Here is a 12,712-nt window from a genome sequence, read left to right as displayed (position 1 = left end):
ACAGGAAACTCCGGCAGGCTACCACTGGACTGCTTAGGGGGCCTATACTTACTTGCAAGTGCTCGCTGACCTGGGACACGTGGAAGGGGAACCTGAGGCTCAGATGGCCCGAACCGGGTGAATGGGGTGCTTTGCTCATGCCTCAATGCTATGCTCTCCACGATTAGAGAAAGCTGGCAATGAGGCCAGCCCAGGGACCGGAACCTAACCTAGGAATCCCTCTGGTTCCATCAGTCATGTCCCGACTGTTGGTGAGTGAGGAACCAGTGCTCGGCTCGCTCGGGGAGACAGACGCTCTGGTCTTCTTCGGGTTGGGTTGTTGCTGCGGCTTTGGGTATCTTTGCAGGAAACCGGCCTCTTCTCTTTCGAAATGGAAACCAAAGGATGGACGGGGTCCGGACGCGGTCACGCTCGCTGGCCACTGGAGTTGTTGTCACCCAGCCAGCGGGGAGATCGGAACATCGGGTCTTTCGTGACCTCTCCACAGATAGATAGGAGTGAGACCAAGGCTATATACTTTGTTGGCGTCTCGTCTGTGTCTACGTGTCCCTGTGGGTTCTACGAGGGAGAGGTTTCCTCTACCTCCGGATGCTATATTGCTAACATCCCTTTGTAAAGGAACTGTAGCTTATGGGATCCCTGGGTGGCGCAGCGGTTTGGCGCCTGCCTTTGGCCCAGGGCGCGATCCTGGAGACCCGGGATCGAATCCCACGTCGGGCTCCCGGTACATGGAGCCTGCTTCTCCTTCTGCCTATGTCTCTGCCTCTCTCTCTCTCTCTCTCTCTCTGTGTGACTATCATAAATAAATAAAAATTAAAAAAAAAAAAAAAAGGAACTGTAGGTTAGGAGTTCAAAGGCTGGCGCGGGTAAACATCATCGGAACAGGACAGCTCGGAGCGATAAGGAGGAGTGCCAATATTTCACAAGTTCCCACGATCTGGGATGAAGTTCTGTTCGTTCGTTCCCGATCATGCGGGTCTGGGATCCTTTCCTGCATCCGTCTCCTTGCGGGGGGGGGGGGGGGGGGGGGGGGACCTGCTTCTGCCCATGTCTCTGTCTCTGTCTCTGTCTCTCTCTCACACACAGGAATAAAGAAACCAAATAGTGTAAAAAAGGAAAGATGCTCGGTCTCCCACTCTCTCCCTCTCCCTCCTCCTCCTCCTCCCCCTTCCCCCCTTCACACAGTGCTCTCTCTCTGAAAGGAAGTTAATATATTACAATTTTGCAAAAGCCTGCCAATGGAATGGAGACTACTGGAGAACGAGAAGGAAAACAATTCCGTGTGTGACAAGTAGGAGATGTGTAGGAAACGTACAAGGCGTGAGAATACATGTTTTGGTGAGGGAAAAGAAAATAATTCTGTCCTGAAATGAGCCTGGCTATTTTTTTCTTTTTTAAGATTTTATTTACTTATTCAGAAGGAAGGGAGTGGAGGGAGGGAGGGAGGGAGGGAGGGAGGGACAGAGAGAGGCAGAGAGAGGGAAAAGAAGGCTCCATGCAAGGAGCCCGCTATGGGACCTGAGCCAAAGGCAGAGGCTTAACCACTGAAACACCCAGGCGTCCCGGAAGCAGATTTTTTTGAAAAGGAATTGTAGGCATGGTCAGGACAGACTGAGATTGGGAGAAGTGAGCTTTACTAGTACACTGGTATAGCATTAAGACTCGGCTCTTGTCTCTGTTAAAATGAAGAGATTTCCTTGCGTTGGTAGTCTCATCATGGCAAGGGATTGTGAACAGAGAAGAGAAAAATATATTATTATTATTTTCTCTCTCCGGACCAGCCAGGTTTTTATATTCCTTTTTATCCGCGAATTACCTCCGTGAGAGAGTGAAAACTTCTCAATATTAAAGGAGCTACATTTTGGAGACAACTCTATAAGCTCCTGTGGAATCTCCTAGGGCCACCCTGGCGAAACAGATACTGACATTGTTTTCAGTTTTGTAATGACCCGTGATCCTTTATAGGCCCGGGCCTTGAAAGCTTCTGAGATGTTGGTTGGTTGGTTGGTTGGTTGGTTGGTTGGATGGATGGATGGTTTGTGTATCTGGCTGGTCGGCTGGCTGCCCGGCTGTTTGCTGGTTCCTTCATCCGGTCATGGATTTTCAGCGGATCCCAGAAAAGTCTAGCCCTAGGTTGAGTCTCTTGACTAACATAGGTCGTTTACCTGCTATGTGAAGGCACGTGAGAAGCAGCGTCAGACAAAGAATCATAAGCCCTTTTAGATTATATTGGTTGCGTGAATGCTGTGGGTGTTCCAAAAGCGACGTAAATTCGTTAAGTGGTAACGTGCCCCGGTACATTGTTAAAATGCCGTGTGTGACAAATCATAATCCGTTTTTCTTCTCGACTGCACTCTAGCCAACTCTCCTCGGGTCTTTAACCACGTCCACCGGTGACCGCCATGTCATGTACATGCCATGTTCTTTCTGTTTTTTTTTTTTTTTTTTTTTTAATTTCTTATTCATTTATGATAGTCACAGAGAGAGAGAGAGAGAGAGGCAGAGACACAGGCAGAGGGAGAAGCAGGCTCCATGCACCGGGAGCCTGATGTGGGATTCGATCCCGGGTCTCCAGGATCGCGCCCTGGGCCAAAGGCAGGCGCCAAACCGCTGCGCCACCCAGGGATCCCTACATGCCATGTTCTGATGCTCTTGCAAAAACAAACAAAACACACACACACACACACACACACACACACGCACATTTATTTATTTATTTATTTATTTATTTTTTATTTATCCCAGATTCCAGAAGAACCACGCAAAGGACTTTTGACACATCTCAGTTTCTGGTCACCCTGAGATCATCGAACAACAGTATGAATTGCCAGAACTAGTGAAATAGCTGCATTTACCCAGAACAAAACCAGGGACTTCTGGGTGCCTCAGCGGTGGAGCCTCTGCCTTGGGCTTAAGGCGTGACCCCGGAGTCCCGGGTTCGAGCCCCGCATCGGGCTCCCTGCATGGGGCCTGCTTCTCTCTCTCTCTCTCTCTCTCTCTCTCTCTCTCTCTCTCTCATACATAAATAAAATCTTAAACAAACAGAACTAAAAGGAACAACATGGAACTGAAAAGAGCGAAAGACAATGATGACCGGTTTCTTTGTTTTTGTTTTTTAAAGACTTTATTTAGTTATTCACGAGAGACACAATGAGAGAGAGGCAGAGACACAGGCAGAGGGAGAAGCAGGCTCTGCAGGGAGAGACCGATGAGGGACTCCAGGATCACACCCTGAGCCAAAGACAGCTGCTCCCACCGCTGAACCACCCAGGCGTCCTGATGACCCTTTTTTAAGGACTCTTGTTCAAATCACTGCTGATCCCCTCATGTTTGCTCTTCCAGTTTGAAGGAAACTTTGTCTGTAGAGATATCTATACCTTAGAGAAATTGGAGGAACGAGTGAGTTTGTAAACAAATTAAAATCCTTATCCTTGGGCAGCCCTGGTGACTCAGCGGTTTAGCGCTGCCTTCAGCCCAGGCCGTGATCCTGGAGACCCTGCATGGAGCCTGCTTCTCCCTCTGCCTGTGTCTCTGCCTCTCTCTCTCTCTCTCTCTCTCTCTCTCTCTGTGTGTGCGTTTGTGTCTCTCATGAATAAATACATAAAATCTAAAGAAAAAAAAATCTTTAAAATCCTTATCTTTTCTCCCTACCTGTGACCCGTCAGTGTTCAGAAACTCTCAGTGAGTTATCTTTTTTCTTTTCTTTTCTTTTCTTTTCTTTTCTTTTCTTTTCTTTTCTTTTCTTTTTTTCTTTTTCTCTCTTTCTCTCTCTTTTTCTAATGAGTTATCTTTCTTTTATGGCAATTGCCAATCATCTGCGTGAGGTCTGTTCCGTGGGAATATGTTCTCATTGTGACCGGCCACTGTTGGAAGAATCCCTTGTATCACCAAGACCTGCCTTCCTTGAGTGCAATGGCATCTGTTTTTCTTTTCTCTTCTCTTCCTCCGCCCCCCCCCCCCCCCCCCCCCCCCCCCCCCCCCCCGCCCCGGTTTATTTTTCAGAGTGATCTCTACTCCCAACGTAGGGCTCGCACTCACGGCCTGGAGGTCAAGAGTCGTGCTCTCTACTGACCGAGCGGGCCAGGGGCCCCTGGAATCGCATCCTAAGACTCGGATAGGATCAGACAGCCTGGAGACACTCAGATCCACTTCTCGGGAGCCACCCGAGCCCCTCGGAAACCGTGAGCCTGATACCTTCCTTCCAGAGGTCGCCGCGGCCTCACTGGGCGAGTCAAGAGTGCCACCTCCTGGCGGATGAAACCGAGAGTCAGCTGCTTAACCCCAGCGAGCCTCCCAGGTTGCCCCTACGAGGTGCTTGGAAATGCGGAGGTTCTTCCCTCTTGCCTTGCTTTTTTTTTTTTTTTCTTTTTTTTTTCTTTTATTTATTTACTTATGATAGTCACACAGAGAGAGAGAGGCAGAGACACAGGCAGAGGGAGAAGCAGGCTCCATGCACCGGGAGCCTGATATGGGATTCGATCCCGGATCTCCAGGATCGCGCCCTGGGCCAAAGGCAGGCGCCAAACGGCTGCGCCACCCAGGGATCCCCTCTTGCCTTGCTTTTGCAGGGCTGACGACAGTGACCACGTCTGTCTACCTGGCGAGGCAGAAACAATTCCAGGTTGCTGAACCCTGGTTTTCCACACTGCGGACGACAGGATATCACCCCCTCCCCCTCTTTCAACCTGACCCAGGAATTCCCTTACTCTGAGCCAAGGACAGGGTGGGGGGGTGGGGGTGGGGTCTTGTTGTTGTTGTTGTTGTTTGTTTTTGTTTGTTTTGCTTTTCTTCCCCCCAGTTGTGGTAAAAAGAAAAATAGACGTCACCTAAAATGGAATGTTGTAGTCGTTTCTTTCTTTCTTTTTTTTAATATTTTATTTATTTATTCACGAGAGACACAGAGACAGAGACACAGGCAGAGGGAGAAGCAGACTCTATGCAGGGAGCCTGACGTGGGACTCGATCCTGGGTCTCCAGGATCAGGCCCTGGGCTGAAGGCAGACGCTAAACCGCTGAGCCACCCGGGGATCCCTGGACGCTCCACCGCTGAGCCACCCAGGCGCTCCATACATACTTAAGTTATTGAGAGTTTGTTCCTTCATTTTTCATCATCTCTAGACCCAACGTGGGGCTCAAACTCACAACCCTGACTGCAATCAAAAGTTGAGTGCTCTTCTGACGGAGCGGGCCTGCCGGGGCCTGGGGCCCGGGGCCGGGCCGGGGGGGCCCCCCCCCCCCCCCCCCCCGGAGCTTCTGCCCTTTCATGTTTTCAAGCTCAGAGTCACGTTTTGTCCGGGGAGGGCCCCACCCCCCAACCCCTCCGTGCGGAGGTGCCATCTGTCGGGCTGGTTCATGTTTGTCCATCTTCCTTACTCCTTTTAGTAGACAGAAGGTGGCTTGTGACACAGCCGGGGACTACTTCGAATGAGACTGAGGATTTCCCTTGGGAAGTGGGTGCGAGAGGGAGGACAGGTCGATGGGGAACCAGGAGACTGTTGGCCCGTCGCTTTAGAGGAAAGAGTGTCCTTGTTGGGCCCTCACCCAGGGTGGATGAGTCAGAACTGTCCCTGGCCAGGCCTCCCTTAGTCCTTCGCCCATATCACTCCATGCCTGTGTTTGGCCTCTGGACCCTAAGACACCACGGTGGTCATGTGTTTAACTCCCCATCAGATTCACCAGTCCCCGCCATGCCACGCCCTCCCAGACGCACCCCCACCCCTGGAAGGCATTAAGAGTGAGATGGCATCCTCCACATCCAGGATTGATTCCCAAAGGGTTTATTGGGGTTTCCTGGGTCAGGAAACCAGGAGGGGTCGCTTTTGGACCCCAAACAATGTGAGTTCTTCAGACATCCTCTTTGCCCTTCTCTTTCCCCCTCCCCTCCCCTCCTCTCCTCTCCTCTTCTCTTCTCTTTTCTTCTCTCCCCTCCCCCACAGCTTGGGAGCCGCAGCCTGAGGGTTTGGGGGAGGTGCAGAAAGCCATTCAATGGAGAGAAGTCCCAGGCTCGGACTTTAACAGACAGCCATGTGCATTTGAATGAAATGATTGAATGAGGGCCATTGGAATGGATGGCCCTGAACCTCCCTTCTGCCACCCGCCACCCTCCATCCCCACCCCCAACCAACCCTGAGTCCTCTGGTGGATTTGGAAATGGAAGGCCGGGGTGTGTGTGTGTGTGTGTGTGTGTGTGTGTGTGTTTACACGGACGCACCCGCGGAGGGTGGTGGGGCATGCTCACGTTGGCTCCTGCAAACTCCATTCATTCTGGGAATGTTCTGTTGTTTCTGCTGAGTTGCCAGTTGCTGCGATGAGCCAAGCTATACTCCTCCCGTTGCCGAGTTCTTAAAAAGGCCGAGTCTCCGGTTTTCTCGGTGAATGGACTGACCCACACCTTCCCATCCCGCCGGACCCCTTCTGCAAATACTTGCACTCAAAGGGTTCTTTCACCTCGTCCAGAAAACAAACAACAGCCACCCACACCCACCCCATTGCCACAGATACGCAACCCACACAACAAAACTCCAGCTGGCCTCCTTCTGCCTCCATGTACTTTATTTTATTTTTATTTTTTTAAATATTTTTATTTATTTATGATAGTCATAGAGAGAGAGAGAGAGAGAGACAGAGAGAGAGAGAGAGAGAGAGAGAGACAGAGAGAGAGGCAGGCTCCATGCACAGGGAGGGAGCCCGACGTGGGATTCGATCCCGGGTCTCCAGGATCGCGCCCCGGGCCAAAGGCAGGCGCCAAACCGACCGCTGCGCCACCCAGGGCTCCCCTCCACGTACTTTAGAGAGTCACTGTCTTAGACGTGCCTTAGGCTCAAGGACTCGATGCGGTCTCCCTTTCTGTGGCACGGTCGGTCCCATCCATCCCCCGTTAGGCCCAAAGTAGAATTGCATGACCACACTGCTCACGGGAGCTGGAGAAGATATGCTAAGGTGACCGACCGGACCGACCGACCGACCGACCGGATGGGAGCACTGTCCATTCGAAAGGAAGGACCTACAGGCCGAGGCGTCTATAAACACGCTCCCTGGAAGTCTTTGGCTTTCGCGTGCCTCTGATGAAATCATTGCTCCGGAAACTCCAGCATCTATAGCCGGTCTTGTCCATGGTCTTCTGACCATGACTCGTCCTCCGTTCGCCTGACGTTCTGCCCAATTGTCCGTCCACGGAGAAATTAGACCCCGTCCCGTGAGAGCCGAATCCGACCCCTCCGCTCACCCCCACGACAGAGAAGACTATGCCCAGGTCTGTGCCCGCCCATCTTCCCTTTCTCCTCCGCCAGGGCAGAAGAAAATGTGGCCCGCCCTCCCTTCTCCTGTCAAAAGTCCAATCTGACATAGGACTTGGATACGAAGGAAACCAGAGTACTGTTTTGAACCATAGACACGTTGATTGATTGAAGATTTTATGTAGGTAGTCCTGAGACGCACGCGCGCGCGCACGCACGCACGCACACGGACGGACGCACGCACGCACGCACACGGACGCACGCACGCACACGGACGGACGCACGCACGCACGCACGCACGCGGACGGACGCACGCACGGATGCACACAGAGGCAGAGACACAGGCAGAAGGAGAAGGAGACTCCATCCATGCAGGGATCACGCCCTGGGCCAAAGGCAGGCGCTCAACCGCTGAGCCACCCCGGCCTCCCTACCTGGAGACACTTTGATAGAGTAGCAGCAGCAGCAAAGAAACACACGCACACCGCCGCTCCCCCCACCCCCCCAGGTGAAAGAAGGTCCCGCTGACTCCCCTCCTTTTCCTCTGAGAAGAGAAGCACACCCTTTCTCCTGCCCCTGGAAGGTGCCTTGGAGGAGAGCGCCAGGAGGGGAGTGAATGACATTCTTCTCTTCAAGGACAGGAAGTTGAGCGTGAGCAGGAGAATTCTGGAGAAACAGATTGTGTTATAAGAAAGAAAGAAAGAAAGAAAGAAAGAAAGAAGAAAGAAAGAAAGAAAGAAAGAAAAGAAAATCCTTATGTTCTTTGAGCCTCCCCTCCCCCCCAGAATTGAGTTCCTCTTCCACGACCTCTTCTCATTCAACCCAATAGACAAGTATTTGGGGGGGGGGGGGTCAGGTCCCAGACGCTGAGAGGGTGGAGGTGAAGGTGGTGCGGGGGGGGGGGGGGCACACCGTCCTCTCCAGCGCCTTTGGTTCAGACCTCCTTCGTGACCGACCTCCCTCCCTCCCTCCCTCCCTCCTTCGTCTTATAAATATATAAATAAAATCCTAAAGAAAAAGAAAAAGAAAAAAAAAAAAAAAAAAAAAAAGGAAGGACACGAGAAAAAACGGTGCATCCGTTGCCGTCCTAAGAGTCCTCGCCTGGTTTCGGCTCTACGTTCCCTCCCTGACCTCGGAAACGTGCCTGAGTCGTCCCGGGAGCCCCGCGCGGCGAGCGCGACCCCCTTTCCGGGCGGCAGCGGGCCCGGACGGACGGACGGACGGACGGACGGGTTTTCCAAGGCTCCCCCGCCCCGGGAGGACGGGGGTTCGCGCGGTGCGCGGCCGTGTGCTCCCGGGGCCCTCCGCCGTCCCCGGGCCGAGAGGCGAGATCCGAGGCGCCCTGACGGCCTCGCCGCCCGGATCTGTCCCGCTGTCGTTCGCGCCGGTTGTCGGGTGCCACCTGGCGGCCGCTTTTATAGAGCGTGTCCCCTCCGGAGGCTCGGCGGCGACAGGCAAGGAACAGCTTTGGTGTCGGTTTCCCGGGGCCGAGTTCCAGGAGGAGGGCGGCTCCGGCGCGAGCGTCCGGCTGTCGCCGGGGCCTCGGCGCGCGATGCGCTCGCCGGAGATTGGACCTCCGGAGCTGCGAGGGAGTGTCGCCGTCGCCGCTGTCGCCGCTGTCGCCTCCGCCTCGCTCCCGGAGGAGGCCGTGCGGGCCGCCTGGGTGGGTCGACCAGCACCCGCCGGTGGCTCCTCCTCCGCCCGCGCGGACCGACCTGGGCCGCCTCGGGGGCGGGGGACAGGGTGTGTCCCGCCGTCCGTCCTGTGGCTCCGGGCGATCTTCGGGCCTTCCTTCCGTGTCACTCGGTTGTCTCCCGTGGTCACGCCCTGGCGACGGGGACCGGTCTGAGCCTGGAGGGGAAGCCCGTGGGTGGCGCGACAGACCCGGCTGCGGGCACGTGTGGGGGTCCCGGGCGTCGGACGCGATTTTCTCCCCTTGTTCCGAGGCCCGCTGCGGAGGTGGGTCCCGGGCGGTCGGACCGGGTGCCACGCGGGGGTGGGCGGGCCGTCCGTTCGGGCGTCCGGCCCCGGTGGCGATTCCCGGTGAGGCTGCCTCTGCCGCGCGTGGCCCTCCACCTCCCCTGGCCCGAGCCGGGGTTGGGGACGGCGGTAGGCACGGGGCGGTCCTGAGGGCCGCGGGGGACGGCCTCCGCACGGTGCCTGCCTCCGGAGAACTTTGATGATTTTTCAAAGTCTCCTCTCGGAGATCACTGGCTTGGCGGCGTGGCGGCGTGGCGGCGTGGCGGCGTGGCGGCGTGGCGTCTCCACCGACCGCGTATCGCCCCTCCTCCCCTCCCCCCCCCCCCCCCGCGTTCCCTGGGTCGACCAGATAGCCCTGGGGGCTCCGTGGGGTGGGGGTGGGGGGGCGCCGTGGGGCAGGTTTTGGGGACAGTTGGCCGTGTCACGGTCCCGGGAGGTCGCGGTGACCTGTGGCTGGTCCCCGCCGGCAGGCGCGGTTATTTTCTTGCCCGAGATGAACATTTTTTGTTGCCAGGTAGGTGCTGACACGTTGTGTTTCGGCGACAGGCAGACAGACGACAGGCAGACGTAAAAGACAGCCGGTCCGTCCGTCGCTCGCCTTAGAGATGTGGGCCTCTGGGCGCGGGTGGGGTTCCGGGCTTGACCGCGCGGCCGAGCCGGTCCCTGTCCTCGCTCGCTGGAGCCTGAGCCGTCCGCCTGGGCCTGCGCGCCGGCTCTCGTGCTGGACTCCAGGTGGCCCGGGTCGCGGTGTCGCCCTCCGGTCTCCGGCACCCGAGGGAGGGCGGTGTGGGCAGGTGGCGGTGGGTCTTTTACCCCCGTGCGCTCCATGCCGTGGGCACCCGGCCGTTGGCCGTGACAACCCCTGTCTCGCAAGGCTCCGTGCCGCGTGTCAGGCGTCCCCCGCTGTGTCTGGGGTTGTCCGGTCGCTCCTGCCCCCCCCCCCCCCCGGGGGTCGAGGGGCTTGCCGGTGAGGCGGAAGCAGGTCCCCCCGGTCGCCGTCCTCGCTGGGCTTTTGCTCCTCGGGAAGCCCCCTCGGGGCCGCAGCTTGCTGCCGATCGATCGATGTGGTGATCTCGTGCTCTCCTGGGCCGGGCCTAAGCCGCGTCAGACGAGGGACGGGCGTCCACGGCGGATGCGACCGCTCTTCTCGTTCTGCCCGCGGGCCCCTCCCTCCCCGGCTCCTCCGCGCCCGGCCGTCGTGGCGGGTGCGCGGGGGGCGCGCGCCGGGGTTGGGGGTGGTGCGGACTCCGGCCCGACCCCGGCCTCCCGCCTTCTTGCCTCGCGGCGCTGGCGGGACCGGGGTCCTCGGACGCGGCGGACACTCTCGCCGGCCTTTCACGAAGGCCCTGGGTCCGTGGCGAGCGGCCCTCCCCTCCTCCGCGGGGAGGGCCGGCCCGACGCCGCGCTGCTCACCGCCCGGCCTGGGCGCGCTTGAGCGCGTTGCGCCCGGCCCTCCGTGGTGCCCCTGGAGCGCTCCAGGTCGCCTCAGGTGCCTGAGGCCGAGCGGTGGCGTCGTTTCCTTCCCCGGCGACTCCCCTCGGGCTGCCGCCGCCGTCGTCGGCGTGTCCGAGGAGCGGGTGGTGGAAGAAGTCGGCAAGGGAGGCGCACCCGTGCCCCTGGCGGGGGCGCGGGCGCCTCGTCTTCCTTTCCCCTCTCCTCTCCTCCCCCCCTCGCCGCGCCGGCGGGGGGTGGGTGGCGTGGGGCGGTGTGACTCGGAGGACTTGGCGGGGCTCGTGAGCGCCCGCGGCGGGCCGGGCCAGCGCCGCGGCGCTTGGCCAGCCCGAGGGGCTGCCCCTCTCTCCCGGCACGGGTCGTGTCCCCGTCTCCGTCCCTCTCTCTCGCCCGCCTCGCGGGAGGCGGGGAGCTCTCTCCTCTGGGCGGTGACGTGACCACGCCGTGCGCGGGCGAGGCGGGGGTGGCGTCCTCGAGGGGGCACCGGCCGCGAGCGCTCGGGGTTGCCCTGTGCCTGTCCCTTGCCGGAGATCCGCCCCCCGCCCCGCGAGCCCTGTCGGCCCCGGAGCGCCGCCTGGTGGGGCCCGTTTGGGAGGACGAACGGGTGGGGGCGATGCGCCCTCGGTGAGAAAGCCTTCTCTAGCGATCCGAGAGGGTGCCTTGGGGTACCGGAGCCCCCAGCCGCTGCCCCTCCTCTGCGCGTGTAGTGTGGCCAGCGACGCGGGGTTGGACTCCCGTCGCGACGTGTTTGGGCAGAGTGCCGCTCTTTGCCTACCTACCGCGGCCTGCGCCTCCCCCCTCCGAGACGGGGGAGGATCCCGCCGGGCCGGGCCGGCGTCCGGTGCGGGGTGTGTTGCCCGCGTGCGTGTGCGAGCGTGCGCGCGGCCGGGGGGTTGGGGCGGCCCGCCGCCCCCCCCCCCACGCCACTCACCCCGTGTGTGTGCGTGTGTGCCGCGCTAGCGGCCGGCTGGCTGTCTGGGCCGCCGCCCGCTCCCGAGAGCCGAGTCGCCGCCGGCGGTGGCTAGGCGGGCGCGTGTGGGGCGGGCCAGCTCCCGCCTGGGGCGCCTCCCCGGTCGTTGACTCCGGGTTGGACCGGACGGGAATGGACGGACGGGCGGATGGACGGACGGAGGTTGGACGACGTTGACGGGACCCCGCGGCAGGGTCGCGCGATGCCTGGGCCCGAGGCAGGTGTGGGGCCGGTTTGCAGGGAGGCCTGCCAGGGTGCTGAGGCCGGCCGGCGTCCCGGGCGTCGCGAGGACCGCCCTCGTGCTGGTGGAGTGGGATCCCGTGCGTTTCCCGTGGCCCGGCTCGCGCCTTCGGTACGGCGCCGGTTCCAGGGTCCCTTCCACGCGCTCTCCGGCTATCTCGCGCTGTGCCGCCTATTCACTCGCCATGACCACTCGCCCCGCCCGCTGCGCGGTCCCATGCCGACGCGGCGCGGGGCTCGCGTCTCGCGCCCCTAACTCCGCCTCCGTGGACGAAACCTCGAACCGCATGTAGCGATGTCTTGCCCCTGTACGCAGATTCGAGGGGCCTCGCAAATGCTCCGGTCCTCAGGAGGGAGAGGCCTCTTGAGGTGTGGGCTGAGCATCGTTGCGCGTGTGCGAAGCTCCGAAGAAACGGTACTGAACAGTGGCAGTTTGGGCCCCACGGGCCCCTGCGGGTGCCATGGGCCCACCAGTGGGGGCGGCGGCCATCCTCGGTGCCGCAAGGACCGCCCTTCAACTCGGGAGCGCTCGGGCGGTGGGACCCGCTGCGCCCTGTTGCGCCCACCTCGCCTCCCGGTCCTTCAGGCTTCCGAAGTACTCTCTGAGCCCGCAGGTCCTCACCTCCACCGCACCGCTGCGTTCTCGGCGCCTGTGGCAACTGCATTACTCGAGGCGTCTCCTCGATGGCTTTGCGAAAGCCCTGCCGAAAAAAAGGAAAATATGTCCGTCGTTCTTGCCGACCACGGTGCTGCAGCTCCACGGGCGCCAGGCACTTCCGGCCCGCTGCGCCTTACCACGCCAGTCCGCGCTTTCCCGCACCCCGGCGGTGGTATC

At 59.4% G+C, this 12,712-nt stretch overlaps 1 long non-coding RNA gene across 1 annotated transcript; it reads left to right on the top strand.

Moving 5' to 3' along the window:
* Window positions 1–1,024: 1,024 nt before the first annotated feature.
* Window positions 1,025–5,246, top strand: LOC118355382 (uncharacterized). The gene is made up of 3 exons (XR_007409593.1): window positions 1,025–1,338; window positions 2,746–2,817; window positions 4,003–5,246. It is a non-coding gene; the product is annotated as an uncharacterized LOC118355382 (long non-coding RNA).
* Window positions 5,247–12,712: the final 7,466 nt, after the last annotated feature.

This window comes from Canis lupus, unplaced genomic scaffold (assembly GCF_003254725.2).
Source record: "Canis lupus dingo isolate Sandy unplaced genomic scaffold, ASM325472v2 SANDYSCAFF125, whole genome shotgun sequence".
Classification (NCBI taxonomy): Eukaryota; Metazoa; Chordata; class Mammalia; order Carnivora; family Canidae; genus Canis; species Canis lupus.
The sequence above is the reverse complement of the archived record's forward strand: the minus strand, read 5'-3'. Positions and strand labels throughout refer to the sequence as shown.